The sequence below is a fragment of the Ambystoma mexicanum genome, chromosome 1q (genome assembly GCF_040938575.1).
Source record: "Ambystoma mexicanum isolate Mex_15411 chromosome 1q, UKY_AmexF1_1, whole genome shotgun sequence".
NCBI classification, from domain to species: domain Eukaryota; kingdom Metazoa; phylum Chordata; class Amphibia; order Caudata; family Ambystomatidae; genus Ambystoma; species Ambystoma mexicanum.
In genome coordinates this window covers 1,279,698,496-1,279,724,869 of record NC_090922.1, presented here as the reverse complement: position 1 = coordinate 1,279,724,869, position 26,374 = coordinate 1,279,698,496, and positions in this window count along the sequence as shown.

The following is a 26,374-nucleotide window of genomic DNA, read 5'->3' as shown; positions in this document are numbered from 1 at the left end:
AATGATGTCTTCCCTTTCAGGATCGTCGGTGTGATGTCTCCCTGGTGCAGATTAGCTGGTAGGTCTCTTGTCTCCCTTTGCAGGTGACCCAGGATGCTGACAGGCGTGGCTGAGGTCCAGATTCAGGACCTGACACGGTGAGCGTCCAGCTGCGAGGAGCAGAACAATGCGAAGCGTCAGTTGCTGATCGGGTGTGGTTTAAAATCGCTTTGGAAGAAGTTCCAAGTGTGTATCCTTCCTCTGATCAGGTATGTATCCTTCCCTGACCACACTTGGGTGGAAAGTAGTCCCACAGGTAAAGTAGTTCCTATTCAGGCCTCAAGAGGGCCTGGATGTGGCAGCATGGTCTGCATCAGGTAAGTGCACATTAAAACACTTGAACACATGTCTAGCTTTATGAGCCTGGCGCCTAAGGCGCCAGGACAGAGGTCCAACATGAGCCTGACGCCTAAGGCACCAGGACTGCGTCCAAAGGGCCCCAGCTTGGGCCCGCTGGCACTCCCCTGGGGGAAATGATGCCTGCCTCTGGGGTTGCTGGGTCGGACCTGGCTCCTTGGAGGTAGGCATCATGACAGATTTAAAAGGTGAAACTCAAAGCTAAATCCAGTCTGAGTTAGTAAATTAGTAAACTATATAAGAAAAACCTGCTCTGCCAGTGCAAGCCGTGAGAAAGGGTGACACCTCAACTGCTGGAACAGGAAAAGGCTAATTGCTAGCTGGAGGCCTTGAATACCCAGGGGTTTTCCAGTCGGCATCAGACATACGTCTTTGCCCCAGGCTAAGACACTCACCCTTCCAGTGGGAGGAGCAGGAAGCTTCACTCACAAGGGAGAGGCCCCTCGTTCTACTTCAAAGGGATTGACATGTGCTTACACTTGGGAAAATGAAAAACAAAACTGACTAGTGACATTTGGTTTAAAAAGCCTATTTTGCAATTGAACATTCAAGACTTTTAACTTGGCAGGAAGAATGATAAATAAATGTGAAAAGTGCATAATTCAAATCTAATTTTATGCTATTAATGTGAAGACTTGGTAGGTGTCAGGATTAAGGGCTGGAACAGGCGTGGAGTGCTCAAATTTGCCTATTGATGTCAGGAAGCACTGGGAGGACCTGAAAACTAGACTACCCAGCATCCTCAGTGAGCCTGGTAGTTCTGGGCATGCGCACTTTGCCAGCTGTCTTCAATTGGGACCAGTTTATTAGCAGGCAACGGCGTGCGGCAGGTGTGGCTTATTTTGGTTCCAGGGAGTGGTTGGCGTCAGGCAGACAGAGGAGGTTTCTGCTGCTCACGGCTTGATGATTTACAGATGATAGCAAGGACCTGGAAGAACGAAGGCTATGCTGCTGGCGGACTGATTTACTGCACTACATTCTTCGTCTGGGAAGTCCCGAGCGGCTCACAGACTTAAGATAAGTACTTGAGAAGGCTGGTTATTTCATGTGGGCTACAAGGATGTTGGGTTGATTTACGGCAGTGTGCTCATCATCTGGGAAGTCCCGATGGGCTCCCAGACTTTAGATAAGTACTTAGGAAAACTTATTGACCGCAGAGGAAGTGCATTGTGTATTACTCTACATGCTGGAATGTATTAGTAACACTTCACTGTGTAAACTCTCAAAGGCATATAAATGCCATTATGTGTGGAAGGAAATCTACCGCAATGTCCAGCACCCCATGGCTGAGCCTGGGCATGACATTAAGTTCAACTAGTGCTGTAAACTAGTTGACGCACCATTTTATGTTTCTTGGGTTTTGCTTTTGCCAGCCCAAGGGACCATGTATAATTGTCTCATCACCTTGGGAAAATTCCCATTTGTTAATTTCCATTATGTTGCTGGCTACATGTCTCTTTTATGTGTATCAATGGTTTAGCGCATGTATTAAGGTGTGATTCTCAGGTCTAGGGAAGAGAACAGGAGAATATGGTGTACTAATGAATTCCCTGTGCATTTAGTGTCATTACTGGTACCTTTTACAGAAAAGGAATTCTTGTGTGTTAGATGTTTAGACAGGTTAGGGTTTTTCCCCCGTGCTTCCCCTTTCCAATCCAACTTAGGAGTTCCTTAACCTCTTACCAGTGTTCCCAATTCCCTCTCTATCCACAACCTCTTCCTAACCCCTCTTTCCCCATTGGCTGCCACGTGGCGACCTGTTATTTATATCAGGTGCCTGTGCCAACCACGGTGGGAGGGTCGAATTCATTTGTCTTCCATGGTTCGGGGGAGAGTGTCGATCTCTCTTCCCCTCCATTAAACTGTGACTGTAGGACTTACTACTGCATAAGGAACAGAAGTTATAAAGAATGACCTATTGCGCTAAAAGTATTAATGTGGTGAATATAACATTTTATACACATATCCTAGGGGTAAAAGCGCATCTATGTACAACATTGGGAAATGTTAGGCCAAATCTTGCATGGTTAAAATTGCCAAAATGTAGCAGAAAGACTAAACCAGGTCCCATAGACTTGGGAGTTGGATTGAACTATGACCCACAACATATGCAACCTGTGTATCTGATTTTCTTGGAGGTCATAACTATATAAATATGTATTTGTGGGAAAGTTAGATTTGGGTTTCAGTGGCTAGGGGAGGTCTCCAGATATTGTAAAAAATCACCCCATAAACATGACATCCTTTTCTGTCATCCAATCAGTGGAAAGTAAGGCGGAAACTGTGCTCCTGCCCAATCCTAGCATTAGGGGTGTGGACAGTAGGCCTGCCCCTGCCATATACTTTAGTGATGTCATGTGGCATGATAAATAAGGGAACCCCACAGCACACACACAGACTGAATCCTGACTTCTTCCTGATTTTCTGCGTGGTGCCCTGTTCCTGATTTCTCCATCCTTGTTCCTGATTCCTGATTTTCCTTACAAAGCCAAGGCCTCAGCATTGCTGAACTCCTTTTCAGCTAGGGCCAAATTCTGAAACAAATCCACAAAAGCTAAGGGAAGCATTCTGATCCAGCTGGCTTGCTACTACTAAATGCATGCCTACTACAAACTCACCATCCCACTGATCTCCAGTCTCCAGTAAACCAGAAGGGCCAGTCCAGTGCAGTCTCCAGTCCCGAGCAGTCCATGACCAGAACCGGCCAGCTGACCCTATCCCGCCAGATGTGCCCTGCTGTCCTTGGTTAGACCCGATCTGTGTGATGACCAGAACCCTTGCCGGTCCAAAATCCTAAATTAACGTGGACTGTAAGTATTAATAGGAAGCATAGCAAACCATAGAATACCTTGCCTTGTGTTGTTCCATCCCAATCTCTAAACCTTGGCTTTGATTCTTTGCGCTTGTGCTAACTTCTTTAAATCATTTTGTCTTGTGAAATTCCAAACCCTTAATCCTCCTTCGGGTAATTGGATTGGGTCCGCCAGGGCGGGCACAAATGTGATGGTGTTGGTTCCGCGGATCAAGTCTAGAGTTTACTGTGTTTCAATCTGGTAACCTAGCCTGAATGCCTAGTGTATAGCATAACAATCCTTGTAAAAATTGATTTCTGTTTTCTTTTTCACGCCTTTATTTTTCAAAAACACCTCTCATTCAACATTGCTTGACTCACTCAATTTAATAAATAGAGACTTCATTTCAACTCTGGATTATACCTAAGACCCATAGCTACATTCCAACCTACAAACTGCAAATCAGTATATTTCACCTGTTTTTCTTAAAAACTGTTTGGTTAATTTTAGGTGGGAATCCGCATTTCTGTAAAGTTTTACACATGTGATTTTTGTTTTAAATTATGTTCAAACTTCCATTAAGATTCAAAGTGTTTACTTTTGCCCAAACTATAGCTTTTGATTGTTAGCATCTTTTCAATGTTGCTCCCATAGAAATTTGTATTGATTTAAGAACTTTTTCACATATTCATTGTTTTACATAGCCATTTTCGAATGTCATTTTAAACTGTAAGATTGCCAACCCGTGTTTCTCTCTTGTTTGGGGAGGAAAGGTTGTATTCAAATTCTGTTTACTGTTCTTTATTCCGAAGACCTGCTGCTTCCTTATATCTGCTTAGAATTGCCTATTTGTGGGTTGAGGAATATTGCAGGGGGAAATCCTAACTTAAGTGATATTCTTCCAAACAAGCCAAAGGTGTTCTTTTCTCTGATGTTTTATATTTTGTGTTGCTAAAAGTGAATTTAACTGACTTACATACCTTCTTATCTGTTATTGTCACTACATTGGTGATCGCTGCTCCTTATTCACAAGTATTTGTTTGATTTGAATTTTAAATAAATAAATAAATAAATATTACCTTTTCCAACCAGCCTGATTCCTGGTCCATTGTGACCTGGGGTACTTTGAAAAGGGGTGTGATATAAGTGGTATATCACTCAGAATATTGAACCTATACACATAATAAAATAAGCATTTCAGCTGTGCGCTGCATACTAGGCTGAGACCAGGGTACATCGCCTGATTGAAATGCTTAACAGGTGATCCCTCAGAGGTTCCATATAGAAGATGAAGCGGAGAGGATATAGGATGTGGCCATATGAAACTCTGCAGGTTACTGCCCTGTTCTGGAACAATTGAGACCCATCTGGATGAGTTGGCATTTGTTTGGGAAGTGGGAGACAAATCAGTGCAGGACTGTTCCAGCAACACACATGCATGTGGTGAGGATGCTGAGGGCTTCCTGGTTCCTTGCGCCTGCAGCCCCCGGTGAGTGTCATGGCCTCAAGAAGGAGTGTCGGAAGCGGCAATGTTTCGTTTCGTTTTTGTCTCATCTCATTGTCCTGCGGCATGATGCTCGTTGGTGAGTCAGGTCCTTTCCTCTAACCTGCTCCGCTCTGAAGGCTTATCGGCTGCAGATTCTTACAGCTCCTTGCAGCTCCTCGCAGCTCCTTGCATTTTTGTTTGGCATTTACGCTTCTAATGGTTTTCAGTGCCTGGACGGTGAGGGTGATGCCGTTTTCTCCTTGCCACATTGGCATTTCAGTCGCATGCTAATTTTGGGGGCAGTGAGTACCGGAGAGGCATCCTGCTCATTGACGCAATAAGAGTCCATTCCATCCCGTGAGTATCGTAGCTTGGTAGAGAGGTTGTATTTACATGCACAATCGCTGCTGCTACACTGTGGTCACTGTTCCCAGTATTTACATTTGACTTAAAGGTCTCTGCTCCCAGTTAAGACCAAGGAGGCCAACATAAAGGGAGGTGCTCAAGAGACCAGGACAATAAATTCAATACTCCTGCGCTGCCTGATAAGTCTTTTGTTAGACAGGCAGTAGCGGAATCAGAAGGTTTAGTGACTTCCTTTTGCTCGCCCATTAGAGATCATGTTTTAGAGGTCCTGACTCGCAGCTCTCGTAAGAGATGGAGACTGAAGAGTGATCTCTCTGAAGGGGAAATGCATGAAATTGAGTATGATGCTTCCTCTTTAAAATGCTCAATTAAAGAACCCGATAAATCTCCTTTGATGTCTAAGCTGTCTGTACCTAAATCCCTTGGAATTATCCCAGGGGCTGACAACAGTGTCATATCAAAGCCTACCCCAATTTCTGTCATCTCTTCATCCCTGGTGGGGTCTGAGAAACTTAAGGATTTTCCTATGCCCTCTAATGATGTCCCAGAGGAGGGGGCTAGACCTAACAGCACTCAACTAGATCAATCAGTCCCTGCTCAATGGCCAGATCTCATGGCCATTATTGCGAAGGTGTTACTCTTATGCACCTGCCCTTTTGATCTCAGATTATTGGCGGACTCACTCAACAATTGGGTGGCAGACTTGCGTTCATCGAGAGCCAATTCCGCCTCACAACTTAATCAGCCCCTTAGTCATGCTGCTGAGATCCAATCATCCAAACAGGATAAGATCTGTCAAGCTAACTTACACAGGGAGTCGCAGGAACAGTCTCAGAAACTGATGCCCCTATCAGGGAGTCTGTGGCGCCTAGTGTGCCTATTGTAGCTACCATCAAAAGAATTGAGCTCTCCAATACTGGCATCATAGGCCCAGCACCGAAACATTCTTCTCCCATCTCGGCACTCGCTCAGACACTGGGTCAAAAAGGGACTAGACAACTCCAACCAACAAATGCCATTCCCAAGGCAGGATAGTCGCAGAATCTAAGCTCAAGAAAGGGTCAAATGCCTAAAATAGACGACACAAGCTTGCATGACTTTGTTATGGACAAGAGAAATTTTGTTATTTCTGATATCTGTAATTTTGATGGCCATGAGCCTAGAGAATCTCCGCGCTACAAGGTCCTTACCTGGCTAAGACAGAGAACTGGGCCGGGTGTGGTCAGACTATCTGACCTGAAGATTCTCCGCAGGTTGGACATTAAAGAGTGATGCTCACAGTTTATAATTTAATGCCATTGGATTTCTGGAAGTCCGGAAGGTAGTTGATGCAGTGCTTCATTTTGATGATCGCTGTGCTCTTGTTGGTTGCATCCCTGATGATGCGTTGCTTTGGCTGTTGTGATGTGTTGAAGTGTTAAATACTGTTAAAATGAGGCTTCTCAAGGTGCTGAAGTATTCTAGTTGGTGGGATTTTCTCTGGCACTTTTCTTTTCTATATTTGACATGCTTGCTTCTTATGAGCTCCTCTGTGTAACAAGGTGTGGAGGGTTTAAGTTTGCTTAGTCAAAATTGCAATGTTGAATGGGTGTTAGTGGTCTCAGAGTGTGAATGATTGCACTGAAATGGGTGTGGACATTCTCCCAGAGATGAGACACGGAGGCCAATGTAATGAAGATTCCTAACAGTGCATCCATGGGTATTTCTGAAAGAGTGGTTGGGTGTATTGGTTAATTTCATTTGGCCGAGGTGCGAGTATGTGTGTGGTGTGCAGTGGAGCATGATGAGTCTGGCTGTGTGGTCTGTCCAAATCAAAGTTAGGGAGGAAGACATTTAGGGATGGTTTTGTGATGAGTTGTTTGATGCAAGCTGTTTGAGTAATGTCTATGATGAAATGACTACTGCGCTTCTTAAGTACATGGATAGCATTGCATAATACTCCTACTCATATAAACACTACTATTAACCCAGCAGTGATCCCAATCGTATAGGTGGAAAAGGCATATCCCTACTGGTGACCTCATTTGCCTCTTACGTTAATGTGGGCAGAGGGCAGGCGATGCTCTTCAGGATGGGTATACACTTGCAAAGATGCATCCAAACAAATACAGTACTTTGGTACTAACATAAAATAACATACAGCCAAGTTTCTAGCTAAAAGGGAGTTTGTAATTAAATTAAAAATACAAACAAACTAAAATACAAATATGCTTCTAATACCATTTACCCACCCCATCAGAGTAGCCACAAACTGTGCAAACTTTAGTATGATAGATGGCATGCTTCGCCTAAATACATGGGCAGACAGGCAAATGTGTCTACCACAATTTTTATTTCAAAGTCTAGGTCTTACAAAGGTATGGAGTTGGTTACTTAATTGTCTCTAGGGCCCTTAGAATAAGTGGTACCTTTTGCTTCTTCTTGGGCTTTCCAGAAGGTTGGGTCCAGTGCTCCAAATGAATAGCCCGCATGTAGGCAGTTGCGTATGTTTGAGGTGTGCCAGTGATACAATGTGGTCTAGCAGCATGAATTTACTGGAATTGGCCAAAGGACAGGCACCTTGAAAAAGACTGAAAAGCTGTGGGAGTCAGCTCCAAAGTGGTTTAAGGGGTGAAACAGAGCTCATATGTGTTCCTTGGAATCTTGGTTTGTGGGGAAATACATTCAGGATCTTCAGGGATAAGGTGATTCCTTTCTCTGCCATTCCAAGCCAGGAAGGTTGCCAGTGAGAATTGATAGTGGCTGTCACCTCCATTGAGCATGATCATGCTTAACAGTGGTAAGGAAAAAACAGGCCTTGTCCAAAAATCAGTTCACCCAAAGTGATCTTCTGTGATGTGTGTATTGGTACAGTTTTTCCCTTCCTTGTAGTCTCTGTCTTCCCCTCTATGGCAGAGGACTTTGGATAGACTCCACTTTGATTGAAGTGGATGCCTTTTTGAAGATAGAGCTCCTCGTGTTCCTGGGGGCATAGCATGTAATGCATGTGTAAAATAAATGCATAAACATATTACACATGCATTTCAGACCACGCCACATCTTCATTTTTGGTATGGTGAGACGGGCTATGGATTCATTGATCGTAATATCTGTCTCCCGTTTTCTTCTCTGCCATGTAAATTCTCAAGCATGAAATTTTTTTGCCTGCATAAATACTGTGAATTCCTTTGAAATCGACTTGCTTTTCATTTTACTGCAGCAAGAAAACAAGCAGTTTCCATAGGAATCCATAGTAAATGCTGCCTGCCATTTATGTTTAAATGGCAGCTAGTGTTTACTCATATTGGAGAATGTTTAGCTATCCTGGTGAGCCACTTTGTACACAAAGCTGCTTCTGCTATTCAGGACTCTCAAACTTAGGTGTATCGTTCTCCTGTTACTTTAAAACAATTGCATTATGAAAGTAGTGTTGTTCTTTGGCTTGCCTCCTAGCAAAGCCACTCATGTAGCATGCTTTTCTACCATTATCTAATGTGCCTGTCTTCTTGTCCAATTGTCAATTTGTCTCGTCTCTCTGTCTCATCTGCTTGCACCCTGCCCTGTGCCCTTCCCTAGTGTTCCCCTCTATCCCTTCCCATTGCCTTCCTCTTCTCTCCTCACCCTACCTATCTATGGTGCTCTCTATGGTGCTCTCTGTCTCTCCTCATATATTTTCTAACTGCTTCTCTATCGACTATCCTGCTCTCCTCACTAAATCTGGTAGGAACATTTTTAAAAAAGACATCCTGGTCTCCAACCCAGGCCTCCCTATTGCTGACACCTATACCAGTGCCTCCTCCAGACAAACTTTCACCAACAACCTCTTCGTCATTCTCTCGCTAGACCTATAGACTCTACATATGGTCTCTGTGCTCTCTCCCTTCTCTTGCTCTCCCATTCTGGTGGCACCCGGTGGAGGCCCTCCTGGCGTCCTTCCACTCCTCTAAGTTCATCAGTAATGTTTACTTGAATGGTACTGTCTTGGTCCAAGGTCCTCAAGCCAACCTTCTCCTCTGTGATAGACGCTTCAAGCGCCTCATCAATTTCCATTCTTCTCCTGCTGCCCCTCCTCTCCCATCCACGGCTTCCTCACCTTCCCCTGCTGTCTCCTCCTTGGCTACCTTGCCCTCACCTCCTTCCTCTTCTGCCCCCCTCTGACTGCTTCTACACCTCCACAGGGCTTTCCTCTGATTTGTACCCCTCCCTGGAAGACTTTCAGGGACAGCAACCTTCTCCATATTGCCACTCTAAACTCTCGCTCAGCTGTCAAACACTCCTCTGACATCTGCCGCCTCCTGGAGGAACTTGAACTCAATGTCCTCAGTCTCACCGAGACATGGTTCTCGGCCAGCTCTGTCATGAGTTTTGACACTCTCCTCCGTGATGGCTACAAGAACCTCCCCCGCACCCAGATCCAACCATTCCGGAGGGGGTGTATCCCTGATCTTCTCTGAGTGGACTCCTGACTCTGTCATTCCTACGCAGGCCTGCTCCTCTTTTGAATGCCTCATGTGCAGGCTCTCTCTCGCTCCTGGCCATTCACTTACTGTGGCAACCATCTATCAGCCACCTGGTCAGATCTCCTCCTTCCTCTTTGAGTGGGCGCACCTCTCCTCTTTCCTCCTGGTCTCACCCACTCAACTCCTCCTACTTGGATACTTCAACATCCACCTGGATGCTTCCTGTCCTTCCTCCGGACTCTTTTGTAACCTTTGTGACTCTCTCTCACTCTCTATTCTCCCTTCTGGCCTAACTCACTCTGCAGGGCACACTCTGGATGTTCTGATCTCTTCATACATTCACCTTTTATCCCCTCTAACCACTCCTCTCTCCTGGAGTGACAACGTTCTCCTTTCGTCCGATCTCACCCTCTCTACCCCTCAGGCCAAGCGAACCCCTGCACTGCCACCTACCATCTCAGTTATCCGACCCATGAAGCTTGTGTCAGTTGAGGCTTTTGCCACCACTTTCTCACCCCCCCACCTTCTTGGCTGACTCACACCCCGACACTGCCCTTTCCTTGCTCCACTCTGCTGTATCTTTCCCTGTCATGAGGATCCGCTTGAAGTCCAAAGCCCAGTGCAACTCTTAGTATGACTCAAACCTCATCACCCTTAAATGCAAGTGCAGGGGGGCTGAAAGGAAAATGGCATGCTTCTAGTACATCCTCTGACAAACTGGCCTGCTGCCTGCTCCAAAGGCAATACCGACTCTCTTTCTGCACCAAGAAGATAGCCCTCATCCAAGCCCGCATCTCTGTGGCATCTAACAACTTGGCTGAACTCTTTAAAATCTGCAAGGAGCTGACAAATTCTGCTGCAGTCTACCTCTCCTGTCCCCTCCCAAGCCCTCTGCATGGCCCTGGCTTCTCATCTCATCTCTAAAACTCAGGACATCCTGTCCCCTCTCTCTTCCTCTCCTCCTCCTCCCTATACTCTCTGCTCTACCACTGACCCTTCTTCAGCCACCTCTCCTCCCCCTTCTCTGCCTTTCCCCTGTACTCCTCAGACGAAACTTCTAGACAAGTCTGATCTATGTAAGTCTTGTCAAAACAGGTTCACGCCTGTTCCTCCAAAACCATCAAGGACCACATTGACACCCTGGCTCCTGCTCTGGCTGATTTCTGCAACTGCTCCTTCACCACTGGAGTCTTCCCTCCCCCCCTGAAGCACTCCCTTGTGCACCCTCTTCTTAAGAAACCCACCACCGACCCTTCCTGCACGGCTAACTATTGTCCAATCTCCATCACTCCTTTCCTGGGCAAACTCCTGGAAAAGCTGGCTATCTCCCAGCTTAATCTTCACTCTGAATCTGTTGGTTGTCTTCATGACCATCAGGCTGGCTTCAGAGGTGCCAGAAGCACGGAAACTGCCCTCCTGAACATCTGCAAAGACTTGTTCTCCAACCTCGATTCCTACACCCCCTGTGTCCTCATCTTACTTGATCTCTCTTCTGACTTTTACACGGTCAACCATGTCATCCTGCTCAACCGTCCCGATGATAATGTGGGTATCACTGATCAGGCACTGGCTTGGCTGACCTCCTTCCTCTCCGATCGACCCTCCCACGTCCAACTTGGGTCCTTCCTCTCCTCTATCTCTATCTGTGGTGTTCCCCAGGGGTCTAACCTCTCTCCCGGGCTGTTCAACCAATACCTGAAACTTCTAGCCCACCACATTGCTGCTCTCTGCCCTAACTTTCAGTGCTATGCGGATGACACTCAGCTCATTTTCAGGCTCCCTTCAGCCACCTCTTCTCCTTCTCTCATCTCTGACTGTTTGTCTGCCATCCAGGAATGGTGTGCCGCCAATGATGTCTGCCTCAATGCCAGTAAAACTGAAATCCTCCTCATCAGCACACCTGCTCCCTTCTTTCCGGTCCCACTCTGGCCGGCGTCTCTTTGCCCTCTTTCTGCTCCCACCTTGTGGGATGTTCTGACCCACTAGGCTCTGACCTACAACATCACTGTGTGCTGCTTTCATCAGAAACTACAGAATGGCCACCAAAAAGCCATATGCACGCTAAAATCCTCGGAGAAGTGTGCAAGGGAAACCGGAATAATAGGCCGCCAATCTACCTTGCCTGTGTTAGTGGTAGAACAGGAGACCACACTGCCACAACCTGTCATTGGACTGCCCACAGAGTGAAATGGAACTACCTGAAAAGGCAGTGCTGCATTGCCAGGAAAACCCAGAAGTGCTCTAAAATCCGTTTTTCCTTGGCTGTGGAAATTGCAAAATTATGGTTCCCAAACATCAGAAAAGATCTAACATCCTTGCTGGGTGTTCACCATCACCTTAACTAAGGAATCCCCATAAGCACAAAGTCAGGAGAAGCACATTTCATCACAAACATATACACATTCAAAAAGGTGCTTGCCTGGAAAAGAATTCAGAATATGGGCGCAGTACCGCCGCCTGCCTGTATTAAAGTTGTCATTTACTTATACTGTTAGTTTAAACTTGTGTCCTTCGATCAAATTGTGGAAAAGAAGAGACTTGCCATCAAAAGCAATATAGGTTGCCTCTATTCAATTTCTGTTTTAAAAAGACTGGAATTAAGAGATCTGTGTGTATATTTGTTGGAAATGTAAAGTTTATTTAGAAAAGACGATTTTATACAAAGTGTTTTAAAGTGAACTGATGTCAGCCACAGTACTTCAAAGGCACATTGCACAGTTTGCCCCAAACAAAGGTGCCTTCCCTTTTGCTCTCTGCCCAGGAACTCTCAGTTGGATGCTAATGAAAGAGGAAGGGATTTTGCTCTGCTTCTCAGAGGAGAGACAATAGGCTTCCTGGACTGAAAGGGAATGCAAATTCAGGTGTCAAGAGAAACAACTGCCAGCAGGAAGAGAGCTCTGGACTGCTCTGGGCCCAGCAAACCATGGAGGCGCGACCAGACAGATTTGTTTATCTTAAACCCAAGAAAATATCTTTTTGAAAAAGTCTCATAGAGAACTGTGAAAATGTGTAATATCTGTAAATTATGGATTGCTAACATGAAAATTCTGCTCTCTCCCATTCTGCTCACAGTTTGAAACTACTCTAAACTCTGTGCGATGTTCAGAGACCAGACTACCGAGATTTTGATGTTGTAGCACTTGTGATAATGCTAGAAATATGAGACTTCACAAGATTATGCCCACATGTCATGCGCTTATATGTAGAAAAATGTGGACAGATCTGACACTGGGTACCCAACCAAAAGCGCGAAAAAATGTAAAATTGGAACTAAAGCTCTCACTGAGCTGGGACTCAGACGGATAGTTGCTCTACTAAATCTGTGATGTAAATATGTATTGTTAGCAATTTGGTTGTATTGTAAATATGATGTATGTGAAAAATAGATATACTGTACAGAAACAAAGGGGAGGTACTCCCTGGATTGTAAAATACTGCATAATCATGAAACCATGTGTTCCTTCTCAAATCAGGAGAGAGGACAGACCCTAACCAATAGGATTCCTAGAGGGTGTGCTAAGTATAATTTAGCCTACCCACCCCTTAGGGAAATACATAAATAGGGACAGTTTAGGACCTAGAGACACACAGATTTATCCATCAACTGATTTACTGGCGCGCTCTGCAGGAGAAACCCAGATCAAAGACTGAAAGCACAGAAGGCGCAATTCCAAAGCTGAACCCTTTTCAGCTGGCATTTAAAATCGTGAAACCTGATTTACCCCAGACTTCCAAGGGGAACAACACCAAATAGAACAGCTGGCTGTGCTGTTTCTGTTTTCTTGCCAAGAACTCTTGCTTGAACCCAGAGATCCAAACCAGTAGAGCAGAGCTGTAACTAGATAGCTGCAACCCAGAACCAACCCGTCAGATCCAGTCCAGAGGCCGTGCAGTGTCCAGAGTGCTGTGCTGAGTGCAGAACCGAGCGCCTGAATCCTGTCCGGTGGGCTAGCAGAATTTCAGTCCAGAACCTTTGACCGGATCTTTGACGGGGCTATTCCAAACCATAGTTGTGAGTATCTATAGCATAGAATTGTCCATAGCCAATATCTTATCCTTAAGTAATCCCAACCAACCCATTCTATCATACCCAGAACTGCATTGTAGAATCTCTTTTGTTTTTCCTGAATCTTTCCCTCAACCATATAGTCCTTTGATAATAGTAGTGATAATATCATCTTTGCGCTAATATATTTCCTGAAGAAAGACAAGTGTCTCGGCGGGCAAAAGTCAGCACAGAGGCGCTGCTGATCTAGTGGCTGTACCGTTGGGTATCTTGTATCTTCATCGCCTCCCTAGTGTAAAGAAATTCCTGTTTGTAATTCAGAAGTGCATCTTTCATTTGAAAATCTTGACTCTTTCTGAGAAAAACCAACCTCTACTAAAACCTTCATAACTTACATAATGTACATGCTAGAAACAAAATTTAAGTGTCAAATTGAAGCTAACATCCTCAGCGTTCTGCAATCGCGATAAGTTTGCCACAAATCTTTCGTTTGGCACAATTACATGTAAAACAGCTATTGTTTGCATCCGACCTCAAAATTCAGTTTCCAACCTGCTAGTTATTCAATCACCAGTGCTAATGTTTACCTGAAACTATCCAAAGCGGCTCCCATTAGTTTTGAATCCAATTTAGAGAATTAAATCAATTTTTCAGAGTTTTTCCCATTCATTCGAAACCACATTCAAAAGCATTTGACCTGTTTTGAAATCATTCCTGTTTCTCTCAGCTTGCTGGGGGGACATGGGATTGAAACTGTATTTATTGAGTGTTTATTCCTGAAATCTGTGTTCCATCCTTCCATCACTTTATTCTGCATCTTGGGGGGAATTGAGTAGTGTGCAGGGGTAAAAAGTGACATTGCATTTGATTGAACCCATATCAAGTATTATTCTATGCTGCATTATTTTTCTTATCCATACTTATTCAGATTAAAGAGATTGTTGATTGTGGTGATCCTTGTATAAATATTAATAGTGTGATATATATATTGTTCAAATTCATAAAATACATCTTTTAACTTTGCAAAACAGCCTGCTTCCTGGTTCAGTGAGACCGGGGGGATTCAAAGAGAGGGGCGTGATATAAGGGTACATCATTCAGAAATAAAATAATTTATAGACAAAAATATATAATTAAGCGTTCCAACTGTGCATCAGATGCTAGGCATTGACTTAGGTGGAGTGCCGGGTTGAAATCACTTACAACCTGTGAGGCAAAAAACCTCTGGGTCATTTTCGACTCCACACTTTCCTTGTATCCTCACATCTCTGACGTCTCTAAGAAGTCACACTACCAGCTGCACCTTCTCTGAGGTATTCTTCCTTTCATCACCTTGCCCTAGAAGCTCACTGGCTCTAGAGCTCTGGTTCTCCCCAGGCTTGACTACTGCAACAGCCTCTTTCTAAATCTGCCTGCCTTTACTCTCCGTCCTCTGCAACTCATCCAAAACAGGATTGCAAGACTTGTCCTTGGCCTCAAGCCCGTGGATCGTATCTCTCCATGACTGAAATCTCTGCACTGGCTCCCAGTGGCAGTGAGGATTTAGTTCAAAACCCTCTGCATTGTCCACAAGGCCTTCTGGGGTCTGGGACCTTAATACCTTCAACACTCAATACCTTTAACTCAACTCTCTCTTCCTATCTTCCTTCCCGCCTCCAACTCCCTCGGGGTTAGTCGCTTCTCCAAGCAGCAAGTTGGCGGCAAATCTCTCTCTTCTGTTGGGGCCTCCCTCTGGAACAGCCTCACTGCCTCTCTGAAACTTGAGGAGGACCATCTCCAGTTCCGGAAGCACCTCAAGCCCTTCCTCTTTGCTTCTGCTTTCTCTCCTCCTCTCCCCTGCTGATCTCCTGGCTTCTGATATTGCACTGGTTACCTGGCTACCCTCTGATTTTGGGCCCAGGTTTCCCCCCCCCACCAGTTGCACTCCTGCACTGCCACCTGGGAACCTCTGGACTCAGGGGCTGTTTCTGTATCTCTATATCCCCTACTAGCACTTGACACTTGATGTCTGCACTTACCCTTGCACTTGCCACCAGCTGGCTGCACTTTTATGTATTGGCTTTATTTATTTTACTGTTATCCTATGTACTACACTGCCCCCTCCACTTCCCCCTGTACTTTTCCCCTCCCCCTCCCCTGCACTTGCGCAATCTCAATGTCACCAGACCTAGTAGGATTGCTGTCTCTGTCTTCCTTCTGTTTCCCCTCCCTTGCCTCGTTGCGTCTTGAAACACTTATGTATAGGTGCATTATACATGCCATATCATATCATATGATATCCTATTAAAAAAAAACGTTTTTGGAGGGGTGAAAGGAAAGACAGCCACCATCATTTTTGCCAGAAGCACTCACTGGAGACACCTTTCAACAAACATTCACAGCACTCAAGCAGAATCACAAGAAAACATGACAAGACTGTTATGGCGATAAGAGCACCACCAGAAAGTAGGATAATATACAGCCACATGCAGTCTCAGGGCGTAGAGATTGCCGGAGGAAAGATCTCAAGTATCTCAGAGCGACAATTAACCACCCAATAGGGCTGATATGATTAGGCCCATTTTTTAAATTATACATTTGTTAGCTGAAATCTGTGCATCATATCATCAGAAACTACTTATGTGAGGTAGTTTCATTTTCTGAGGAAAATAAAGATGACGAAGGAATAATGAGCACTTGCCAGGAAACCAAAGCAATTGTTAAAGAGTGTTCCCTATGCTGATTGCAGCTATGATTACACCATTTGCTGCTCATTTAAAGGGTTTCCCAAAATGAACTCTGACATACTCTTACACAGTTTGTTTTAAATTGCAAAGAAGGTACCATGGGTATCTCACGTGTACTGCTAATTTACTCCTAGAAAGCCTACAACATGTCAGGAGTAAGATATGATATGGCATTTATAACGCGCCTGTACACAAGTGTGTCTAGGGTATAGTGTGTCTAGGGTATAGTAGCATATGCAACTTATTTGTGAATCTAGCATTCTTCTTTTTGGATTGCCCACCTCATGTTTGTGTGCGAACTAGGAGGGCTGGACCCCTCTGAGGATTACAGATGACATCATTCACTAGAAACTACCCATGGCCAATGGTAAATAATCTTTCCAAAGATGTTTGCTTTTTCGTGTTTCTGCATGATGGAGTGTTATGTGTCAAACATTAGATGATGTTTTCCCTGGAACAAGTTTTTGGAAGGGACTGAGACTCTGACTAAATATGAAGTGTCTTGGAACAGAAAAATGCCCGGTTGGATACAGTGTTGTTTTCTACGAACTGACCTCCCAGTTATTGCAAGAGTGTAATGCTTCAGTATGAATGCCAATGCACCTTAAAGGGATTATGCACTGTGTTCTGTAAGCAGAAAGCCTAGTCAACATTGCAAAAACACTGAGAAAGCCTTCAAATGCATGGCATTATATGTCCATGGAACAAGAAGAACGCCATAATGATAAAATCAAAATGAACACTTTCTAAAAAGGGTATGAATCAAGAAGACAACACATTTGCCTACAGCATGTACATTAAATTGAACAACACATTAATTAATATGTAGTACCATAGAAATTTATTTTAAGAAAACATTTCAATAATTGGTTATGGGATGTGACCACACACACACACACGCACCCCTCTGTTGATAAAACAAAGGAATTCATGATTTGATATACTTGTGCAATAATGAAATACAACATCAAAAAACAACTCGTGTGTTGTGTGAGTGTGTGCTTGTGGAGGAAGGTGTGTTATGGATGTGGAATTATGTGAACCCTCGTTTTTATGTGATGAGTGCTTTAACGCTTTAATACATTGATTTGAAAGGAAAACAACTTATTTGCAGAAAGTGTAATATATTGTATTTTTTAAATGATGTTTCTCTTCATTCTGGAATCATTCACTCTGCGTTTGCTGTTCGTTTTTACATAACGTTCATAAAATGTTGGTCATTCTGAGTTCTTCATTTTTTTTATACTAGCATTTTTACATTATTGGATTCTTAATTTTGACATACTTCATTCAATTTTCACTGAGCCGCTCCACTCTGATTTTACACAATAGCTGCCACTTTTCCAGAACAGATTCTGGTTTGGGCACTTCTTTCTGGGTTGCCTAAGAACTGTCTCCAAAATGATCCTTTGAAAAATGAATTGCATATTGTTTACTATTGTGTGTACTCCTTGGATCTGCATTCAGAATATAAAAGTTGTTTCCATGCAGGAATTCCCTGCCGTTTCAAAAGGTCCAGACCACCCAAAAAGTACATCAAGTACAGCTTCTTTATTACAAGACAATGTGAATTGCCATCTGCCAAAAATGAAGTGCTGAGAGCATGGGATGGAGAAGAGAACACATTATGAATAGTCTGAACATTAAAATATGGTTATTCATCGCCTCATGAAGTTTATATTCTAAAGGGCATATGTAAAGCTCAAGGTGAAGTTAATAGTTACATTCGTAGCATCAAATTATGTACTTAATCATATTTAGGACATCAAAAGGAGTTGCGATAGTAAAATGTTATTGTGAATGTGCAGTTTGCTGACTTTAGGCTCGATTCACAAAGATTTGCACTGGAGCGCATCAGAAGATGCCATGAGAATATCACGTGTGTTCCAGCAACCGTATACCTTATTTACAAATCCTAAACATGGGTCACATCTGGAACTGCTTGGAGCATCTTTCAAATGCTCATGAGGAAAACATGATTCACTGAAGGGCAACCCAGAGATGTGCCATCGATTTGTTATCAGGTTTTAAAGGAACACTTTTATTTAATGCAAATACGCCTGTTCCCCTCTGTTGTTTCCATTCTGAATCACTTTAAAAGTTATTCACTATGCAAGTCGAATAACTTATGTTGACAGCAAGTTTTTCAAAATATACACATGATTGATTTAATGTAGTATACTTATAATCCGCCTATTGCGAAATCATAATTGTCAAATTACATTATACTGTTTTGGGACATTACATCTGGCTAACATTATTATGAGACTTTAGTTGTGATGTCAGTAAACACTTTCAGGCTCCTTTTGGAAAACATGCACGGTGCCGCGTGAATGCTCACGGTCCTCTTCTTGCCATTTCGATTGTTTCATGCACTGGATGTAAAAAAAAAAAAGCCATGGGAAGACAGGCGGTTTCGAATTCCTGTGCCGTTGTGCAACTGGTGCACAAAACAATCGTTAATTCCAGGTGCCATGAAAGTGCATGTTGGCCAAAATTAACTTAATTACCTACGGATTCAACTTGTTGTTTACACGTGTAAAAAACGATCAAAATCAATAGGTATTTAAGCATCTCTGCCTGCATGAAAACTCAATGTGGGCTGCAAGGCAGCATTTATTTATTTATTTTTGCATTTATAAGGGCGCTCTGAACCTTGGGGAAACTAGGCGCAGGTTATAGTGTAGATTGTACAGGTAAAAGCGGTAAGATAGAGTGTGGCTGGAATAGATAACCATGTTTTTAGGTGTTTCCTAAAATTCCAGTATGATGGTTCCGCTTGGAGAGCAGGAGGGAGATCATTCCATATCTAGGCCGTGATAAGCGGAAAGCTCGAACCTCCTTCTCTGGAGCATTTGAATTTGGGTACTTTGAGACGGTGGCAGTTCGTTGATCGAGTCGTCCGGATTGGGTTGTGTTTCTCAAGTTTTTGTGCCAAGTAAGCTGGGGCTTTATTGGTGAGGCAGTGGTGGGCAATGGAGAGAGATTTGAAATTGATGTGTTCTCGTATGGGGAGTCAGTGCACATTTCTTCTAGTTTCTGAGACATGGTCATGTTTAAGGAGGTCAAGAGTGGTGTGGGGGGTTGTTTTGGATGACTTGCAGTTTGCATACATTTCGTTCAGTGGTGCCTGCCAGTAGGGCATTGCAGTTGTCAAGTCTGGAACCGATGATGGCTCTGGCGATGGTGAGGCTGTTGTCGGTGGAGAGGAAGGGTTTGCTGGCATTCAGAAGTGTTATAATGTGGGTGGTGTAAGTGGCGATGGCGTTTACTTGGCGGGTCATATCTAGGGCGTCATCTAAGTAAATTCCCTGGATTTTTACAGCTGGGGAGACAGGGATCGTGTTTCCTACTATGTTGAAGGAACTGTAGGCTCGGTCAAGTTAGCTGACTGTGGCTTGGGTGCCGACAAAAAGGATTTTGGTTTTATCATTTAGACAGAGATGATTGGAGGCCATCCATTCTTGGATGATTTCGTAGATCATGTTGAGATGTCTTGCGAGTAGTCGTCTGATAGGGGAGGAGGATTTGTGTGGTGTCTGCGTCTAGGTGGTCTAAGAGTGGTTTTGTGTATATGTTGTTTATTGTGGGGGAAATGCATGAGCTTTGTGGGACTCTGCAGGTGACTGGGATGAGAGGGGCGGGGTGTTCCCCGGTAAAGACACAGGTGGTTCTGTCAGTGAGAAAGGATGAGATCCATTTGGTGGTGGCTGGGGAGAGGTTTGCTGTTGTGAAAAGGTGGAGTCAGAGGGATTGGTGGTCTATGAGGTCGAAGGTGGCAAAGAGATTCCACAGGAGTAGGAGGGCTAGCTTGCCTGAATCCCTAATGTCATCAAGTTGATTTTTGAGGTTGGGAAGGGTGGTTTCTGTGCTTTGACTTGGACAGAAGCATGATTGGCTGAGTTGTTGGATGTGATTTACTTCCAGATATTCTTGGATTTGGAAATAGGCAGATTGGTCTATGATTTTTAATATGAAGGGGACAGTGGTGTAAGGGTCGTTGGTATGGATGGATCCAATTTTTATTTTTTAATAGTGGGTGAATCCAGGCTTCCTTGAGGTTGGTTGGGTCTGAGCTTGAGGAGAATGAGGTGTTGATGATGGAGGTGATGAGGGCAATGAGTGTGTCAGTGGAATCTTTGATAGCTGGTGCAGGGCAGGCATCTCCTTTGCAATGCAAGGGCTTGAAGCCTTTTACTATGTTGGCCACTTCCATTTCCGATGGGGAGTGGAAGTTGAATGGGGGAAGGGATGTGGAGGGTGTTGTGGGGTATGATGGGTGGTGTGCTGTGGTTTGCATTGAATGGCAGGATGTCTGGCTCACATTTACTCTTGTAGTGAGAGGATTTTTCCTATGAGAGTGTCGTCTTTGGTGAAGTTGACAGGGGTCATGGATGGGGTTTCGAGTTCCTGCAAGAGGGTGAAGAGTTTGCGTGTGTCCAATTTTGCATTGGGTATTCTGGTGTTGTAAGTGGAGGCTTTGGCTGTGTGTATGGCTTTATTGTATTTGTTTGTTGGCATCACAAGGGATATTTCACCAGGCTGTTTCAGCAGTGCGTTTGTAAGTGTGGGTGGCTAAGACCTTGGGGCGAACCACACATTTTTGTGAGTAGAGGAGTTGGCTTTTCGTTGTTTAAGGGGTGCTAGTGTGTTAACTGCTTGCAACATACTGCTATTGTAGTGATCCACAAGGATGGCAGGGTCGGTTATGAGGTTTGAGTTATTCTGGGAATCTGTGAGCAGTGGGAGGAGACAGTCTTTGATGAGATTTTTGTGTGCATTGGGTGGGAGCTTCTGATAGGGCTATTCCGGAGCCTGTGGGTAGTTTGGTTGTTGGAATGGTGAAGGTGATGTCGTAGTGGTCAGAACAGGGGCATGGTGTGTTGTAAAGGATAGATGTGTTACAGTTCAGGTCTGCAGGCCAGTCTAATGTGCATCCTAAGATGTGGGTGGGTTCAGAAATGTGATGCAATAGGCCTAGATTGTTCAAGCATTTGCTAGGGCAGTTGCATTTTTGTCTGAAGAGTCATTGAGACCTAGGTCGAGTTCCCCTAGGAGCAGGAGTCTAGAGTTGGGTTTGTGGTTGGATGTGAGGAACTGTAGGAGGTCTTCTTCAAAGGAGAGGGAAGGACCTGGTGGGCGGTAGATGAGGTGGAGTGCGATTTTGTCTTTCTACTCGCTCTGCATCAGCACTGAGGGTGGGAAGTGGTGTTCGACCTGTAAAGACTGGAGGGGGGTATCTGTACGTCTGCCCACTGTATGGCAGAGTAGAGGCACAGAGCACACCAACCAAGTTCTCTATATATGGTAGCTTTAGATGAGCAACAAAGGCTTAAGCTAGCAGGGGGTGATGCACGCTGGTTCTTAAGTACAGTCAGTCCCCAAGACCCAACAAAGGAATGTCCACACACTTATGTGCTAACACAGCTCTTTATATAAATATATATATATATATATATTCATTGAAAACACTTTGTTAAAGGGACGTTATGGTTAAGTTGCTCTAATAAAAACCTATGAAATTCAGTGAAAAAACTTTGTTAAAGGGATGTTATGGTAACTAGTAAAACTAAAAAACCTCAGAAATTCTCCAGTCATGGTAAGCTAAGCAACCAAACTCGCGCCACCACTGTGCACTGCTAAGACTAACAGCCAAGCCATCAAAGATGACATTGACAAATGTCATTGATGACATCACTGGTGACATCACATATCTTGGCCGCTTCTTTTTGTTCACTGACATATCTAGGCCAGGTGGGTTTGTTCACTGACAGTTAGAATATTAAAATTCAAAAGGTGGTATATATCTAGACATTAACCTTGTTGTATGTTCTTAAAGTACTTCCCTTAGGGTTTGGTCTCAGCTCCTGGTGCACATACATGGGGCAATAAGCAGGCCTCAAACACACAATTCATTTGTATGCATGAAGATAAAATGTAATGTTATTATCATTTGCTGGTGATGCTGTTTCTTTCCTCCTTACTTTAGTTTCCCTGTATGTGCCTCTGATTTGTATGCATTGTGGGTCTTCATATGTATTGTTTGTACAAGCACACGTGTGTAGTAAGTCTTCAATTGTTAGCTAGTTATTATACGTTTAACATTACCCAAAACTCTGACAACGTAGCATTTGTTATTTTTTTATCCAAAATTACAAGATTATAAATGTTGAACTTCTATGGTGCATGGTGTAGCCATTGCCTACGTTTATGTTCGATTAGGTTCCTGTATTAACAACAACAATCCAATACAATGTTGTTTAGATGAGTACATTCTTCAATATATTAAGAGGTTTATGATAGGTCTCCCAATCACCCTTGACATCTTGTTACCAACATTATAAACACTACTACTTGTAAGGACTTTTCATCAAAATTAATTTCACAGGTGATGTCATTAATGACATTTGGGTTGTCATTGTTGATGTCCTGGCTGTTATTCTTAGCAGTGCACAGTGGTGGCGCAGGTTATGGTTGCTTAGCTTACCATAACTGGTGAATTTCTGAAGATTTTCAGTTTTACTAGTAACCATAACATTCCTTTAACAACATTTTTTCACTGAATTTCATAGGTTTTTATTAGTGCAACTTCACAATAATTAAGCAACATGACCTGAGCGGCAGGGGCATTACCGACTCAGGTAATGCCCCGGGGCCCATAGTTATAGGCCTGAGCGAAGCATTATCTGCGTGACCGGGGCACTAAAAGCATTTTTTTATGTCCCGAAACGCTGCACCGTTTCGGGACAGAAAACAAAAAAAAACAAGAAAATGGCCGCCGGGAAAGGGAAAACTGAGTCAGTTTTCTCTTTCCATGGCGGCCATCGGGAGCGGACGCGCTGGGAACACAAAACGAAGGTAAGTGGGGTTGGGAGGGAGGGAGTGGGAAGCTGAAAAAAGTAATTTAAAAAAAATACAAAAAAACATACCTGTGTCCCCGGCGAGGCACGAGGGAAGCCTCCAGCAGAGTGGAGGCTCGGAGGGGGTATGGCCCCGCTCCGAGTCTCCACACGGCAGGAGGTTGCCATCGTCCCCCGCTGGGGACCAAGGCATAGAAGGTAAGTGGGGTGGGGAGGGCAGAGAGGTGGGAGGAGGGAGGAAAGGGGAGGGAAAAGAAAAAGCCCTACCTCTGTCCCCGGTGGGGGCGAAGGTAGCCTCTCAGCCGTGGGGAGGCTCAGAGCAGGGATGGCCCCGCTTTGAGCATCCTCATTGGCTGAGGGACTGCCACACCCCCTGCCAGGGACAAAGGCCGTGGAATCCCGACAGAGGGATTCCCGGCCTGGTAATGACTCGGCAAGGGCCAATCAGAATGGCTCTTTCATTCTGATTGCGCCCTCCCCGGGTACTAATGTCCCTTTAACAAAGTTTTTTCACTGAATTTGATGGGTTTTTATTTGTGCAACTTAACTATAACGTCCCTTTAACAAAGGTTTTTCTTAGAATTTCAAGGGTTTTTACCAGAATGCCCTTAATTTTTCTACATGTCCCTGACATAATACCACCCCTTTACCCCATCATAATAGTCACAGAGTCTGCGGACTGTACAACTCTCCGTGGACTTTGGACAGCATTCACACTTCCCAAAAGCAGAAGAGTTACTTTACATTGCTATATCCTGATACGGGAAAACACATGTATATGAAACAATAACAGATGTATGTACCACATGCAAAAATAAATATATATAGAAATTCTGTCCTTGAGAAACCAGAAGTATGTTGCATAGGTTGCACAACATGATGGAATGCACCAAGCACACAGGTCAACTGTACACCTAACAGTATCACCTCAGTGCAACCTTCCTTACACACTAGGAAGCAGCTGGCAGGTATTTCAGAAGAAACCCTTTGAAAAATAGTAAGTGCACTGTATTTCTTTCTGTACCATTACAATTTGCTATGTATACATAACTTGTAAGAAATAGCAGTATTGTTTCCTTTCCACGGAAATGGCAAGCACACTTGAGTGATTGGAGGATCATGTCCCCCATGACAAAATGACTGAAGGAGACAACTCTAATGGTATAGAATACAATTTTGAAACCAGAAAAAGTAATGGAATTTGTTGACATCTCACTAAAACATAGTTTTCTTTTTAACAGTACATAATGTGAATGAAGAAAGTGGCCCTGAATTACTATTGAATGACCCAGAAGATGGCCACAGACAACCGCTAACTCCAAATGCAGAAAATGAACTACTAAACCTATCTGCAGAAATGGATGAATTGAACAATAATTTCATACAGTTGATGACATTTGTTAAAAATCATGTCAAAGAAAATATCTGATACAACTGCTAAACTTGTACCTGTGCCCATTCACCCGGTCCCAACCAATCATTCCCATAAAATTCCCTGAATCAAAGAGGATACGCCGAAACCTCAATCCCTTTGTCCCCTCATGAACAGTCCGTAGAAAACCCCAATTCTCCCATGTATGATTCACATTCTGCTCCCCATCTCTTTCCTAATTGATTGCATTTGTTTTTTTTAATAAATATGTATGCGTGTACTGTTGGTGAGTGTGTTATTTTTTAAAGCCCAATTTGGAATCCACGGACTGTGAGACTATCCGGGCTGTCCGCAACCAAAATGGAGGTGCCCCCTGGACATTGCACCTGTCTGGAGATGTCCGCCAGGTTGTGTCACACTTTTACTTAGTTTGGAGACTCCACCCCAGTCCTGCAGACACCTGGATGCATGCGTACCTGATCTTGGTGTGCCCCCGAACACTGCGCATGTCCGGACCTGTCTGCCTGCACGTGTCACACTTTTAATTAGTCCGGGCACTGCGCCCCTGTCCTGTGGACACCTACACGTGTGCCCCCGAACTCTGCGCCTGTCCGTAATTGCCAGCTCGCACATGTCGCATTTTTAATTAGTTCGGGCACTTCCCCCATGTCCTACGGAGACTCGCACACATGCGCACCTGATACCATTGTGCCCCAGGACACCGCATCTGTCTGGACCTGTCCGCTCGAAAATGTCGCTTTTTTATTCGTTTGGGGATCCCAACCCTGTGCTATGGATACTTGAATGCATGCGCGCACCATCTCCCTTGCTATAGGTGTCTGCAGGACAACCATCCTGTCCGCGGTCATTCAGGGACGTCGTCATGTGACCTCAGCCGTGCTGCACATCGGGAGTATCCGGAGATTGTGTCCCTACCCCAGGACAGTTAAAAACTGCATTTTCTGCCGATCCAGGGTGTTTTAACATGAAACATCACACTTTCAGAGGTCATAGACCATATCTTAGTTGATCTAGCGACTTTTTGTAACTTCTGGAACCTCATCTGAGGCTTGAACTGTCTGCGGACAGTTGTGTGGTCCACAGACAGCCCCTCCAAAGGGATCCACCCACTGCTGCTCCCCATATTGTTTATGGATGTCCAGGTGAGAGCACCTGCTTCTGATTTGGGATATTGCTGTTTCTGCTTTTGTGCTTCTATACAGAATGGCATACATGGCTACTGCAGCTGCCCCCAAGACCACCACCACCATCTGGAGAGCCTGGAGAGGGGAACAGGTGTGGAGATACAGAGGTGGTTCAAGAAGAGGATGAGGATGAGACAGTGGAAATTCCTCTCACTGGCTCCCCTGAGTGCAAGGTTGTGCTCAGTCACGAAAAACCAGGTCTGTATAGCTTCGGGACCACCTCCATGCGGTGCAACCTCAGGTCACATCACAAGGGAGCAGTGTGAAAAGTTGTATCTTTCGAACGGGCGAGTAGGTTGACATCCACTATCACACCCTCAGCATCCACTCCTGCTACCACGAAAGACACTCCTGTGGGGCAGAGGATCCCTGGGGAAGCCTCACAGGCCATACATGACACAGTCAACCCTTACCTTTCAAGGGTGACAGTGCTCTGTATGTACTGTGACAGTCCGCTCGGTAGGGGGGAGCAGTTTCGAAGTGCTTTTGAGGCTGCGGTGAGGGAGAATGAGAAACACTGTCCCCTACCTAATTAAGGCCCATCCAACATCTTCCTCTCTCCACATGCTTTTTCGTCCCTGTGGTTGTGGCCCCTTCACTCCTCTCCCATCCCTCCCCTCCCTTCTGTCTCGTGTGAAAAAAAGACAAAAAAAATATAAAACACAAAAAAAGAAGAAAACAAATGTTACTTTCAGACCCACATTTCACAGTTCAAAAATAGAAGTA